We start from the raw sequence: 12,556 nt of genomic DNA, 5'->3' as shown, positions 1-12,556 counted from the left end.
AGTGGGGTAGACTTTCTTTCGGTTTAGGATGGGGGGAAGTGCATCATAGGGGCAACACTATAGATGGTTGCCTTTATGGGCACATTGCAGTAATCTATTTGAGATGTAACAAGTATGGACCATTATGGCCAAGTCCGGCTTCTCAAAGTACGGGCGCAACTGGTGCAACAGTTTCATTGTGCAAAGGCTGCCCTGGCCACCGCTGAACCCTGGGTGTCAGGCTTAGGGATGAGTCTAAGATCACTCCCAAGCTGTGAACCTGTGCCTTCAGAGGGAGTGTAACCCCATCCGGCACAGGCTGTAACCCTGTTCCCTGTTCAGCCTTTTGACTGACCAGGAGGACCTCTGTCTTGTCTGGATTCAATTTCAATTTGTTTGCCCTCATCCAGACCGTCACAGCTGCCAAGCACCAATTCAGGACCTGGACAGCCTCCTTAGTAACATGTGGGAAGAAGTGACAGAGTTGGACGTCATCTGCATACAGATGACAATGGACTCAAAAGCTCCGGATGATCTCTCCCAATGGCTTCATGTAAATGTTAAACAACATGGGAGGGGGGGCAATACCGAGCCCTGTGGGACCCCACAAGACAATGGCTGCATGGCCAATCAGGTGTCCTCATTCTGGGAATGATCATCCAGGAAGAACCAGAGCCACTGTAATACAGTACCTCCAAGACCCATTCCCGTAAGGCGTCCCAGAAGGATACTGTGGTCAACAGTATCAAAGGCCACTGTGAGGTCCAGGAGAACCAGCAGGGACATACACCTTTGACCAGTTCTTGGTGTAGATCATCTCCTAAGGCGACTAAGGCTGTTTCGGTTTCTTGTCCTGGTCTTAAACCAGACTGTGCCAGATGCAGATATTCCGTTTCCTCCAAAAACACAGGTTCACAGTTGTGAGGCCACTACACGTTCCAAGACTTTGCCCAAAAAGGGAAGCTTGGAAATGGATCTGGAATAGGACATGACTCTCCATGGAAGCTTGTTAGATGCCCTTGGGAAAGTCATCAGTAAAAGCAAACCTTCTGTGGGCAAATCCAGCCAAGTTAAGCTCTTAGAGTTGCATCGGTCAGAAAGGACTTTAAGGTGCAGAACAACCCAACACATCTCTTGATATTTCTCTTTTCCCATTGTGTTTTTATGGGCAAGCAGAAGCCACTAACAAGAGAAATACACGGGATACTGAATATCAAGAATGGAGAAAGAATGCCCCAGAGCAATTTTGCAGGTCCCAGCCTCCCCAACATTGAGTTCCCCCAATTGAAGAGCTGTTCAGCAGTGAAATATGCTGCCCAAAAGGGGTTGGATTGGATGGAGCTTATGATCTCTTCCAACGCTACAATTCTATAATTCTTGGCAGTCTAGCAGAATTGCATAAAATCTCCACCAATTTGACCTGAAAATATGTTGAGGAAGGATTTCCTAGAATCATAGAATCAAAGAGTTGGAAGAGATCTCATGGGCCATCCAGTCCAACCATTCTGCCAAGAAGCAGGAATAATGCATTCAAATCACCCCTGACAGATGGCCATCCAGCCTCTGCTTAAAAGCTTCCAAAGAAGGAGCCTCCACCACACTCCGGGGCAGAGAGTCCCACTGCTGAACGGCTCTCACAGTCAGAAAGTTCTTCCTCATGTTCAGATGGAATCTCCTTTCTTGTAGTTTGAAGCCATTGTTTCGTGTCCTAGTCTCCAGGGAAGCAGAAAACAAGCTTGCTCCCTCCTCCCTGTGGCTTCCTCTCACATATTTATACATGGCTATCATATCTCCTCTCAGCCTTCTCTTCTTCAGGCTAAACATGCCCAGCTCCTTAAGCCGCTCCTCATAGGACTTGTTCTCCAGACGCTTGATCATTTTAGTCGCCCTCCTCTGGACACATTCCAGCTTGTCAATATCTCTCTTGAATTGTGGTGCCCAGAATTGGACACAATATTCCAGGTGTGGTCTAACCAAAGTGGAATAGAGGGGTAGCATGACTTTCCTAGATCTAGACACTATGCTCCTATTGACGCTATTGATCCACTCTGCTGCCATGCAGGAATGCACAATGCAAGCATTCCCAAATGATGGCCACCCAGACTCAACTTGAAGACCTGCAAAGAAGGAGCCTCCACCATTCTCCAAGGGTGTCCATTAGCTATGTGATGGCATGCCCAAGCCTTTAGAAAAACTATATTGTCTGGCTTTACTCTGGGGCTATCTGTATACCTTCTGTTAAGGTTAAGACCCTTAGCGGACAGAGGCACTTTGAGGCAAGGTGAAAGGATAACCAAATGACTTTACTGAAACAAGATGAATAAAGGGTTAACTCCACCCGGGACTATCCTAAGATAACTTCAAACAATACATTACAAAACGAGATTTTGCTGGTTGCAATAATCTTTCTGGAATCTTTGAAAGTCCTTTGCCTCTGGTATAAAGTAATGAATTATAAGTTGTTCCTTACAAACTGTCTTAATCTTCTCTCCTGTGAAGCTTAGGCAGGACAAAAGCTTCTGTTGTACTTTGGACTTTTGGTATAATAATAGTGCTAAATGCAGGTGCTTATATATTTGTCGTGTCAGGGCAACCAGTCAATTGTATTACATTTCTAACAGAACAAAACAAACAGACAGACAAAATACAAAATTTGCGAGTTTGGTGGTTGATTAAATGTCCTTTGACCAGTATCTGGCTACTTGGAGTGCCTCTGGTGTTGCTGCAAGAACGTCCTCCATTGTGCATGTGGCAGGGCTCAGGGTGCATTGCAGCAGGTGGTCAGTGGTTTGCTCTTCTCCAGACTCGCATGTTGTGGATTCCACTTTGTGGCCCCATTTCTTGAGGTTGGCTCTGCATCTCGTGGTGCCAGAGCGGAGTCTGTTCAGCGCCTTCCAAGTCGCCCAGGGGGGAGTCTCTCATTGGGTATCAGCCATTGGTTGAGGTTCTGGGTTTGAGCCTGCCACTTTTGGACTCTCCCTTGCTGAGGTGTTCCAGCGAGTGTCTCTGTAGATCTTAGAAAACTATTTCTAGATTTAAGTCGTTGATGTGCTGGCCTTGGTCCTTTCACTATTGGCTGCTACTTCCCGGCGGATGTCAGGTGGTGCAATACCGGCTAAGCAGTGTAATTTCTCCAGTGGTGTAGGGCGCAGATACCCTGGGATAATGCGGCATGTCTCATTCAGAGCCACATCCACTGTTTTAGTGTGGTGAGATGTGTTCCACACTGGGCGTGCGTACTCAGCAGCAGAGTAGCATAGCGCAAGGGCAGATGTCTTCACTGTGTCTGGTTGTGATCCCCAGGTTGTGCCAGTCAGCTTTCGTATGATATTGTTTCTAGCACCCACTTTTTGCTTGATGTTCAGGCAGTGCTTCTTGTAGGTCAGAGCACGGTCCAGAGTGACTCCCAGGTATTTGGGTGTGCTGCAATGCAATGCAGGTGCTAAGAATGGCTGTTTGGATTGATTTGGCCTAGGATACCAGACAATCTCTGTAGCTCTGCTGCAGAAAAGAGGAAGGAGTCCAGCAAAGAGCTCAATACAGGGAAAAGGAATAGACCAACTAAGACTGGCCTCTGGGGAGATTTTAAGCTCCACCCAAAAACTAATACAAAGGAAGGTGTCTACACTATTGGGAAGGCCTATAAACAGGAGAAACTAAAGCAGAGGAGAGGAGAAGGCAGAGCCAAGACTTCACAAGCTGGAACCTCTTTTCTTGAATGTAGAATAGTAGAGACACTTTACCTGCTTGGTTTTATATTCATGGAGACATAGTTAACTCATTGTTCCTGAATACAACGGACATGGAAAGTGTAGTTTCTCCGGCTTGTTGGGAGATGCGACCTGATTTCCTGTCCCAAATCTCCTGCTGGGGAGGGGGGATTTCTATATCAATTCATCTGTCCTGGGACACCTAGGGTGGGGAGGGGATGCTGGGCTTGGAGTCCACCTGAGTCTCTCTGGGGAGCTGCCTTATGAAGACACAGGATGAGGAGGAAAGGGCCTCTGCTTTGCATGGCACCCCTTTCTTTGCCTTCCCGCTGTCTTTCAGCCCAAAGCTCTTGCAGTCAATCCCTAGAGGACTTAAAACATTACAATCTCCGGCTGCCTTTCACCCGCGGCCGAATGGAAAAAGTGGGAGGAGGCTGGTGTTAATTGGTTTTTAGTGGGTCCTCGAAGACTGGAGTCTTTGTGAGGGTGACACTCCGCAGGCCTCGGGGATGGCGAGCCGGACAGACGGGGCATTGTTGCCAGCAGTGTGCAAAGAGCAGGTTGGCAAAGCAGAAGCAGCAACAGCTGGCCCAACATCTGTCTGATGCACCGCCAGCCCTCTGGGAAGTATCCAGAGCTGGAGAGGCAACTGGGACAGAGTATGTCCTTGTGTCGACATGTCCTTTGGAAATAGCCTTCGAGTTGCAGATGGGTTTCTATTTTAGTCCTTTGGCCAATCAAGCCCATCACATGGATTTTATCAGAGCTTGAATGTATCACTTTGGAGTTTGGACACGACACATTGGATGTAGTGCGTCGCAATATATAAGCAACTTACTAGAAGTCATGAAGATACCTGTAAATGATTTTCCGGTGAGTTGCTGTGAGTTTTCCCGGCCATTTTTCCAGAAGCATTCTCTCCTGAAAAATCTGGCTACCAGTATTAAAAAACACTAAAATTATAACTGTAAATAAAGAACAACACTCAAACATAGGGGAACTCCAGGCAAGAAATAATTAAGGACAGCTAATCACCTCTCAACAAAGGATTTCCCCATGCAGTAACAAGCCACACCTAAAAACTTTGCGGCCATCAAATGCTAATCAAGTTGGCCAGTTGAAACATTCACAGCGACCTCCATCAGACAAAAGTTCTTTCTCCCACCCTGGACTTTCCATAAATATCTAAACCCCATTTTCCTAGTTTCCAACAGACCTCACAACCTCTGAAGATGCCTGCCATAAATGTAGGTGAAACATCAGGAGAGAATGCTTCTAGAAAATGGCCATACAGCCCAACACCTACAAAAACCCATTCTCTACAGACTTTTTGCCTGCCATAGATGTGGGTGAAATGTCAGGAGAGAATGCTTTTGGAACATGGCCATGCAGCCTGGAAAACTCGCAACCCAGTAATTCCAGCCATTGATGCAGGATTTTGGCCTGCATCAATAGGAGCATAGTGTCTAGGTCCAGGGAAGTAATGCTACCCCTCTATTCCGCTTTGGTTAGACCACACCTGGAATAAATCCCAGTAACTACTATTCCCAATTGTTAAGGTCTATTTTCCCCAAACTCCATGTATGTTCATATTTGTCAACTCCCAAATGACAAAATCAATCTCCGCCTCCCAACCCTACAAGAATTCAAATTTGGGCGTATCAAGTGTTTGTGCCAAATTTGAGCCAGTGAATGAATATACATCCTGCATGTCGGATATTTACAGTACAATTCATAACAGTAGCAAAACTACAGTTATGGAGTAGCAACGAAAATGTTATGGTTGGGGGTCACCACAACATGAGGAACTGTATTAAAGGGAAGGTTGAGAACCACTGCTTTAGAGACTTTGCAAGGCAGCGCTCTCACCCTGAGATTCCTCCCCTTGGCCCTCAGGATCAGAGGAGGAAGACCAGGACCAGAGATCGAGGAATTGGACTCACAACCTCACCTTAAACAAAGAACAAAGCCTCACTTCCTTCCTCCCATTTCAAGAAGACAATGCCTTGCTCATGTGTTTGCAATTCCCGATTCCCGGTTGCCTTTGGCTTCACTTCCCCAGTCCTAACAATAAGGCTTAGCATCCACCTGTTCTTTTTAATCTGGGGGGGGGGGGGGGGGGTGGTCTTTTGAAGTTAAGGTCTGGTGCCATGTAGTAAGGGGAAGGCTTCTTTCTTTGTCTCATAATGTGCTGCGACGGCTTCCTACAAAGAGAATGGAGCAGATAAACAATCAACCGAAATAATAATCAACTTCAAGGAATGTGGGAAGCAGGTGGTCTCCAATGTGACCTTTTTGCCAACACAGAGACACTTAGGACCCTTCCACAAAGCCATATAACCCAGAATATCAAAGCAAACAAAATCCCACTGGTTAGCTGAGTCCACACTGCCATATATTCCAGTTCAAAGCAGGTACTGTGAAATTGTATTAAGCTATGTGGAAGGGGCCCCAGTCTTGGCCACTGGGAGGGGAGGAGGTTGCACATGTCCATGCACAAAACACAGAATTAGATGGGGTGTTATTCCACCCCATGGTCCAAACAACAGCCAGGTCAGTATCAGTAAATTTAAAAAGCCCAGTTTCAGGGAGTTGTAGTTGCTGGGATTTATAGTTCACTTACAACAGTGGTTCTCAACCTTTCTAATGCCACAACCCCTTAATACAGTTCCTTAGCCCCTGGTGGCGCAGTGGGTTAAAGCACTGAGCTGCTGAGCTTGTTGATCGAAAGGTCGCAGTTTCGATTCCGGGGAGCGGCGTGAGCTTCTGCTGTCAGCCCTAGCTTCTGCCAACCTAGCAGTTCGAAAACATGCAAATGTGAGTAGATCAATAGGTACCGCTCAGGTGGGAAGGTAACGGCGCTCCATGCAGTCATGCCGGCCACATGACCTTGGAGGTGTCTACGGACAACGCTGGCTCTTCGGCTTAGAAATGGAGGTGAGCACCACACCCCAGAGTCAGACATGACTGGACTTAATGTCAGGGGACTCCCTTTACCTTTACCTATGTTGTGGTGACCCCCAACCATAACCCTAACATTATGAATCGCCATGTAAATAATGATCTGCAGGATGTATTTTCATTAACTTGAGCAAATTTGGCACAAATACCCGGTGTGCTCAAATTTGAATACTGTTGGGGTTGGTGGGGGGATTGATTTTGTCATTTGGGAGTTGTAGTTGCTGGGATTTACAGTTAACCTGCAAACAAAGAGCATTCTGAACTCTACCAACAATTGAATTGAACCAAACTTGGCACACAGAACTCCCATGACCAACAGAAAATACTGGAAGGCTTTGGTTGGCATTGACCTTGAGTTTGGGAGTTGTAGTAAGTTTATCTATGTCCAGAGAGCACTGTGGGCTCAAACCATGATGGATCTGGACCAAACTTGGCACGGATAATCAATATGCCCAAATGTGAACACTGGTGGAGCTTGAGGAAATAGACTTTGACATTTGGGAGTTCTACTTGCTGGGATGTATAGTTCACCTACAATCAAGGAGTGTTCTGAAACCCAACAATGATAGAATTGGGCCAAACTTCCCACACAGAACCCCCATGACCAACAGAAAATACTGTGTTTTCTGATGGTCTTTGGCAACCCCTCTGATACCCCTTCGTGACCCCCCCCCCCAGGGGTCCCGACCCCCAGGTTGAGCAACACTGACCTACAATCAAAGAATGTTTTGAACCTCACCAATGATAGATTTAGGCCAAGCTTCCCGCACAGAACCCCCATGATCAACAGAAAATACTGTGTTTTCTGATGGTCTTTGGCAACCCCTCTGACACCCCCTCATGACCCCCCCCCAGGGGTCCCGACCCCCAGGTTGAGAAACGCTGCTCTAAGGCTTGGGTGGAAAGGCTCCACCTGAAAACTAGACTAGCTCGAGTCGCAAAGGGAGGTAGTGCAAATGATACCTTTTTGGGAAATATGAAGCTTGTTTATATCCTAAATTTTGGGACTGAATATTGGATCGATTTGCACCATTGACATGCAGGACCTTTTTGGGCAGGATTATAAAACAAACAAAACAATTATAAGGAGTATCATAAAGAAAGACAGTAGTTATGCAATTTGCTGTGAATACAAATGGTAGTTTTTAAAGTTGAATAAATTGCAAAAAGTTGTATGGCTCTATTATTATTATTATTTATTATGTTATTATTTACAGTATTTATAATCCACAATAGTTTTTAAAGTTGAATAAACTAAATTGCAAAAAGTTGTATAGCTCTATTATTATTAATTATTATTTTATTATTTACAGTATTTATATTCCACAATAGTTTTTAAAGTTGAATAACCTAAATTGCAAAAACGTGTATGGCTCTATTATTGTTGTTGTTGTTATTATTATTATTTACAGTATTTATATTCCGTAATCGTTTTTAAAGTTGAATAAACTAAATTGCAAAAATTTGAATGGCTCTATTATTTATTTATTTATTTTATTTTATTTACAGTATTTATATTCTGCAAAAGTTTTTAAAGTTGAATAAACTAAATTGAAAAAAGTTGTATGGCTCTATTATTATTTATTATTTTATTATTTACAGTATTTATATTCTGTAATAGTTTTTAAAGTTGAATAAACTAAATTGGAAAAAGTTGTATGGCTCTATTATTTATTAATCATTATTATTATTATTATTATTATTATTATTATTATTATTTACAGTATTTATATTCCACAATAGTTTTTAAAGTTGAATAAACTAAATTGAAAAAAGTTGTATGGCCCTATTATTATTATTATTATTATTATTATTATTATTATTTTATTATTTACAGTATTTATATTCCGCCCTCTCACCCCATAGGGGACTCAGGGCAGATTACACTGCACATGTATATGGCAAACATTCAATGCCATTAGACAGACAACATATATAGACAGACACAGAGGCAGTCTAACATCCCAGCTTTCCGGCTTCATGAGGGTATGCTCGATTCCGCCCACAGGGGGGAGCTGCTGCTTCTCCGTCCACTTGTGACACCGAGTCCTTGATGGAGTACTTCCTCATTCTTATGCACACTGCTGGAAGGTTTTATGCTGTCGTAAATTAATTCAGTTAGCCTCCCCACATAAAGCGGTACCTAAATTTCCTACTTGACAGATGCAACTATCTTTCGGACTGCATAGGTCGACAGTAAGCTAGACTATTAATGGTCGGGAGCTCACTCCAACCCAGGCTGGCTTCAAACTCATGACCTCATGAATTCATCTCAATCAGTAGTGATTTAATGCAGCTGGCTACTAACCAACTGTGCAACAGCCTGGTCTATATATATATATATCTTTCAGGGTACTGTGTCCTTTCTTACATGTCTTAAAGCAGGACAGGGCAGAACAAAGCATGGAGGAGGGAGCAAGCTTGTTTTCTGCTTCCCTGGAGACTAGGACGCAATGGAACAATGGCTTCAAACTACAAGAGAGGAGATTCCATCTGAACATGAGGAAGAACTTCCTGGCTGTGAGAGCCGTTCAGCAGTGGAACTCTCTGCCCTAGAGTGTGGTGGAGGCTCCTTCTTTGGAAGCTTTTAAGCAGAGGCTGGATGGCCATCTGTCAGGAGTGATTTGAATGCAATATTCCTGCTTCTTGGAAGGGGGTTGGACTGGATGGCCCATGAGGTCTCTTCCAACTCTAGGATTCTATGATTCTATGTTTTTGTAGACTTCAGCCATTCCAAACTCCTTGTGAAACTATAACTCCCAAGATTCCATAGCACCGATCCGGGGCACTTAAAGTGGTGTCAAACTCCATTCGTTCTACAGTGTAGTTGTACTCAAGGAATGCTCAGAGGTCGTTTTCCAGTTCCTTCCATATAATTGAACCTAGAGACAGAAAAACTAGCCTCTGGACCTACTAAAAGTTGCTTTTCCTGTCTTAATGACATCTTGATCCTAGGCAGCCAAACAAGGAAAACGGCTTTTATGTGCTTTGAAGCTAAGGATTTTGGCAAAGCGTTCGGGGTGTTGGAGTGTTATCTCTGAATCTCATCATAACGTGTAGCCAAAAAGCACTCAGCATTTTTTCATTAACGGCGTCCCTGCCCCACCACCACCTCCATTATAATTCCATTAATTGCTTTGGAAGAGTTTGAATTAACTTTGTTTACCTTTGGTGATATTCACCAAATCGGATTGGCTATCTAGTGTTACGACGTCATCATATTCACTCTCTGATCAGATTCCTGATTGGCAAACAACATCCCTGTGAAATGTATTGTCGAAGTATTTCATGACTGGAATCTACGGGTTGTTGTAGGTTTTCTCGGGCTATATGGCCATGTTCTAGAGGCATTCTCTCCTGACGTTTTGCCTGCATCTATGGCAAGCATCCTCAGAGATAGTGAGGTCTGTTGGAACTAGGAAAAGGGGTTTATATTTCTGTGGAATGACCAGGATAGGACAAAGGATTCTTGTCTGCTGGAGCTAGGTGTAAATGTTTCAACTGACCACCTTGATTAGCAGTGCCTGGAAACTAGGCAAGTGAGGTTCATATATCTGTGGAATAATGTCCAGGGTGGGAGAAAGAACTCTTGTCTGTTGGAGGCAAGTGTGAATGTTGCAATTGACCACCTTGATTAGTATTGAATGCCCTTGTAGCTTCAAAACCTGATTGCTTCCTGCCTGGGGGAATCCCAGGGAGGTGTTAGCTGGCCCTGAGTGATTCTTGTCTGGAATTCCCCTGTTTTTTGAGTGTTTTAAATTTTAAATATTGGTAGTCAGATTTTGTTCCTTTTCATGTTGAAATTGTCCTCATGCTTGTGGATTTCAATGTCTTCTCTGTGTATCTAGCATTGCGCTTGTGAGAGTGGTCCAGCATGCGTGCGTTTTCAAATATGTTGTGTCCAGGTTGGGGGATCAGGAGCGCTGCGATGCCTGACTTCTTTAGCAGGAAGCAGCCAGGCTTTGAAGCTGCAAGGCCATTCAATGCTAACCAAGGTGGCCAATTGCAACATTCACACTGGCCTCCAGCAGACAAGAGTTCTTTCTCCCACTCTGGACATTATTTACTGTCCTAGTTTTAGTGTTTTTTAGTACTGGGTTGTTGTAGGTTTTTTCGGGCTATATGGCCATGGTCTAGAGACATTCTCTCCTGACGTTTCGCCTGCATCTATGGCAAGCATCCTCAGAGGTAGTGAGGTCTGTTGGAACTATGAAAAAGGGTTTATATATCTGTGGAATAACCAGGGTGGGACAAAGGTCTCTTGTCTGCTGGAGCTAGGTGTGAATGTTTCAGCTGACCACCTTGATTAGCATATAATGGCTTGACAGTGCCTGGAGCAAACTTTTGTTTGAAAGGTGATTAGATGTCCTTGTTTGTTTCCTTTCTGTTGTTGTGCTGTTGTAATTTTAAAGTTTTTTGATACTGGTAGCCAGATTTTGTTCATTTTCATGGTTTCTTCCTTTCTGTTGAAATTGTCCACATGCTTGTGGATTTCAATGGCTTCTCTGTGTAGTCTGACATGATGGTTGTGAGAGTGGTCCATCATTTCTGTGTTCTCCAATAATATGCTGTGTCCAGGTTGGTTCATCAGGTGCTCTGCTATGGCTGACTTCTCTGGTTGGAGTAGTACTGGTTGCAATTGCCTACCTTGATTAGCACTGAATCACCTTGCAGATTCAAAGCCTGGCTGCTTCCTGCTTGAGGGAATCCTTTGTTGGGATGTGGAACACCTGCAAGGCCATTCAATGCTAATCAAGCTGGCCAATTGAAACAGTCACACTTGCCTCCAACAGACAAGAGTTCTTTCTCCCACCCTGGACATCATTGCTCAGATATATAAACCCCACTTGCCTAGTTTCCAACACACCTGGCACCTCTGAGGATGCCTGCCATAGATGTGGGAGAAATGTCAGGAGAGAATGCTTCTGGAGCATGGCCAGACAGCCCGGAAAACACAGCAATCCAGTGATTCCAACCATGAAAGTTTCGGACAGCACAATCAATATTTCTCTCCAAATGTCTTCAAATGACCTCTAGGGGAGCCCTTTCATCTTGTCTTGGGGCCTGCCTAAAAGCAAAATATAAAGAAACTAGCTGTCACCTGCCAGGTGTTGCTGTGGCCCAGCCTGATGATCTGGAAAATAAAGTAATGGGAAAGTGTTGGTTTCAAATATATTTTATGTCTTTATGCTTGTAGGTAAACGGTATTTCTTGCTGTTTCTTTGTCAGTGTTGATGTGGAGAGTGTCTGGTTTGCCTACTCCGGAACATGCAACATATCATTGTCCTTCTTTAGGGGTCCCACCGGGATTGTGGCGCAGCTGGCTGGGAGTCAGCTTCATTAAGATTAAGAACACCATTTCAGAAGCATACGAGAGCTCGGCCTGTCATTGAACATCGAAAAAACCAAAGTGCTGTTCCAGCAGGCACCAGCCAACCCCTCTCCAATGCCAGAAATACAGCTTAATGGTGTAACATCAGAAAATGTTGACCATTTCCGCTACCTTGGCAGCCACCTCTCTACCAAAGTCAACATTGACACCGAAATACAACACCGCCTGAGCTCTGCGAGTGCAGCATTTTTCCGAATGAAGCACAGTGTGTTTGAGGACCGGGACATCCGTAGGGATACCAAGGTGCTTGTTTGTAAAGCTATTGTCCTCCCAACCCTGATATACACCTGCGAAACGTGGACTGTCTACAGACGACACATGCAACTCCTAAAACAATTCCATCAGTGTTGCCTCCGGAAAATCCTGCAAATCTCTTGGGAAGACAAGCGGACAAACGTCAGCGTGCTGGGAAAAGCAAAGACCACCAGCATTGAAGCGATGGTCCTCCGCCATCAACTCCACTGGACCGGCAACATTGTCCGGATGCCCGACCACCGTCTCCCAAAGCAGTTAC

The sequence above is a fragment of the Anolis sagrei genome, chromosome X (assembly GCF_037176765.1).
Source record: "Anolis sagrei isolate rAnoSag1 chromosome X, rAnoSag1.mat, whole genome shotgun sequence".
Classification (NCBI taxonomy): Eukaryota; Metazoa; Chordata; class Lepidosauria; order Squamata; family Dactyloidae; genus Anolis; species Anolis sagrei.
This window is presented reverse-complemented; position numbering follows the sequence as displayed.